Below are 3,018 nucleotides of genomic sequence, written 5' to 3' on the forward strand. Positions count from 1 at the left end.
TGGACGTACAGGAGTTTTATTCGGGCTGTGGAACCTGCAACTGAAGGCAAAGGAACCTGCAGAGTTTTCCTCTGCAGAAGTTTATGTTATGGAAGTGATTTTAAACCTGCGCAGGAACAGAGCACACATGGTGGATTCACTCGTGAGTAGATGATGTAAATCAAATGTGAATCAACATGATGATTTAGATGTAAATCAACATTCACAGCTCTAATTTTTTTCTCGAAATATCTTTCAATGAAAGTGGTATGATATTAAAAATGTTTTAGCTGAACTTCTTACTCGAGTCTTAAGGTTCTGAAAAAATTTGACTTACTTATACGAAAAATTGAATGAAAATCCGAAGATAAATAGTTTCAATTCGTAAATTTTGATTCGTAGTTATGTCAAATTCTTATACCTTAAATTTTGCGCATCCTTCACAGGAAAAGGCGGAAAGTCTGGTCATGGCTTTCATTTATTATCTCAAGCTTGTAGTCAATACAACTGGAGGTGGGTGACTCAATACTTGTTTTTTCAATACCCACTCATTAATTTGTTTCGCACGAATAAGAGGGAATTTAAATAGTTTCATCACCGTGTGAAGATTCGGGTAATTTCTAAACGATATTTTGAGTCGGGGAACTATTTTGTAAATTTTGTGCAAAATATCGAGACCAATAGAAAGATGTTGTGATAATCTTGCACTCCTAGTAACTTATTCAATATAAACATTTGATCGATATTTTTAATTAATTTCGAAGTACAAAGCAGTAAAATTTACATTTCTCATCATCTCAGGAATCACGTTCGACCTGGCAGGGAATGATGACCTCCTATCACAGCTCAGTATGGCTTCCATTGATGATGGATATCAAAACACGTACACCGGGGAACTGATTGCCAGTAGCAGAACTGGGGACACCATTGATGAGGCAAGCCCACTAATGAATCAAGAACCACTTGCCCATTTGCCAGCATCGCGTCGTCTCATTTCACAGAGCCGCTTGTCTGCTGTAATTTATGAGCCGGTGAATCCTCCACACACTGAACCCATTCAAGCAGCAAATCTGCCTGACCGAAAACCATGTGGCCCGAAAATTCAAGACAAACCTGGTGACAATATTACGTCTGGGAAATGTGAACCTGTACAAACGCAAAATTCTATTTCAGTTCAGAGTCGCCCTTGCCGTGCGTCGGCGCAAGTGATAACATCTATTGCTGAACATAATGCGATGGTCGTCACCGAACCATCTAACGCAGAGGTAGATTGTTATGAGATGTCCCCAGTTACTTCTACATTTCAACAAACTGTCGGCCAAAACAATGAATGCAGCACCAATGAATCCATCCGCGAAGAAGCTGCGCACCCAGCGATTGCAGAGGTTCCCCACTCATCTTCCTCTGTAATAATTACAACTGGTCAAACAAGGGGACTCCAGAGGTCTCAATTACCTCCATCCATGAAGAAGCGACCACTACCACGTATTAACAGAAAATAATCCTATAACTAATATCCTAACGGCCAATGACATGTCATATAACAATTAGGGAAAATGTGAAAGGGACTTGAACAATTGCGCCTATTGAATGAAAAATTTATTACTTTTCACGCAGTTTACATCGCAATTGCTTGAATTAAAATATTTATTGTTGTTAGTTAATCCTATAATTTTGCAACAGATTAGCTGAAACATTGTTTCATATGAAGGATTAGAATTAGCACATAACATGGAACAAATTCCCTGTTTCTTAAAATATTGAACCCAAAAAAGGCAAAATTTGAGTCCCACTCTGAATGAAAAATATGTGAGCATATGTATCTGAGAGGATTGGAAGATTGAACGTGATTCAAAAGACATTCAAACGCGATGAGTGTCTTTTCGGAGATCAAACATGTAAAAAAACTCTGGATATATCAACAGCCAAGGACGTAGGATCGTCAACTAAGGACTGTTATGTTTGATCTGTTCAGCTGTGGCAATGTGTGACTGAGAAGCGAGCTAATTTTAAATTGATTGCATTTAGATATTGTTCCTTATTTAGATATTTGATTAGATATTGCTATATTTGTTTCGTGGTGGCAATATGCGACTGAGAAGTTAGCTAATGCTAAATTGGTTGCATTTACATTCACACCGATGATTTCATAATAAAATACTGATTATGAAATGATTGATTTCGTAATAACCCTACGAGTGGTAGCTCAACACTCAAACACAGGAGCGCTACATAAAGAAATATATTCATAGTATTTTTGCTCACGAAATTCTCGTAACTCTCGTTCAGTACTTTCTATACAAAATGATATACAGTAATGATTCTAGAATCGTCTCTTTATTCTGATGGCGATTCCGAGAGCAGATGGAGAACCTAGGCGTGCAATCTTCTAGTTAGAAGCGGACAGCATCGTCATCGTCAGCCGAGTAAAAATTACCGCTAACTTCAGCACCGTTTAGAGTTGTCATTGTCGGAATAGCGCCTTCCGCTGCAGTTGCATCAGATGCTATCATTCGGATCCTGTTCGTAGCGGTATAACACATAAGTGCCACCGGCTGACGGCAAATACAGCCAGACTTAGGGTACGTACACAGTGAAAGCAGGTTGCCAGCGTGCTGGTTACCTGCTGCGGCAGGCTCCTGAAACAAGCGCGAGAGGGTGTTCACAGGGGAAGCAGAAAACCAGCTGCGACCTAATCAGTGCTCTGGGTGAGGAAGTGTATTATTAGTGTATTTTATTATTGTACTTTATAGTGAACTTAATTGGTGTACTTTATAAGTGTATTTTATTAGTATATTTTATTAGTGTATTTTACTAGTGCTTTTTGTTGGTGTATTTTTATTAGTGTATTATATTAGTGTATCCATGATTTCACAATAGGCTCATCTGAGGTACGAAATAATTCATATGAAATAAAGAAAACGGAGGGTTTAAAGGTACAACTAATTCAAAAATGACCATATGCCAAGCAGGTTTAGCAGATAAGAATGTGATGTACATTCCGGTAAATAGGTATAAGCAAGTTGTCGGCAGAAGCCT

At 38.5% G+C, this 3,018-nt stretch overlaps 1 long non-coding RNA gene across 1 annotated transcript; it reads left to right on the forward strand.

Moving 5' to 3' along the window:
• Positions 1 to 945, forward strand: LOC108677440. Its single transcript, XR_007156781.1, has 3 exons — positions 1 to 142; positions 426 to 492; positions 781 to 945. It is a non-coding gene; the product is annotated as an uncharacterized LOC108677440 (long non-coding RNA).
• The last annotated feature ends 2,073 nt before the right edge of the window (positions 946 to 3,018 follow it).

The sequence above is a fragment of the Hyalella azteca genome, unplaced genomic scaffold (assembly GCF_000764305.2).
Source record: "Hyalella azteca isolate HAZT.00-mixed unplaced genomic scaffold, Hazt_2.0.2 contig6852, whole genome shotgun sequence".
Taxonomy (NCBI): domain Eukaryota; kingdom Metazoa; phylum Arthropoda; class Malacostraca; order Amphipoda; family Hyalellidae; genus Hyalella; species Hyalella azteca.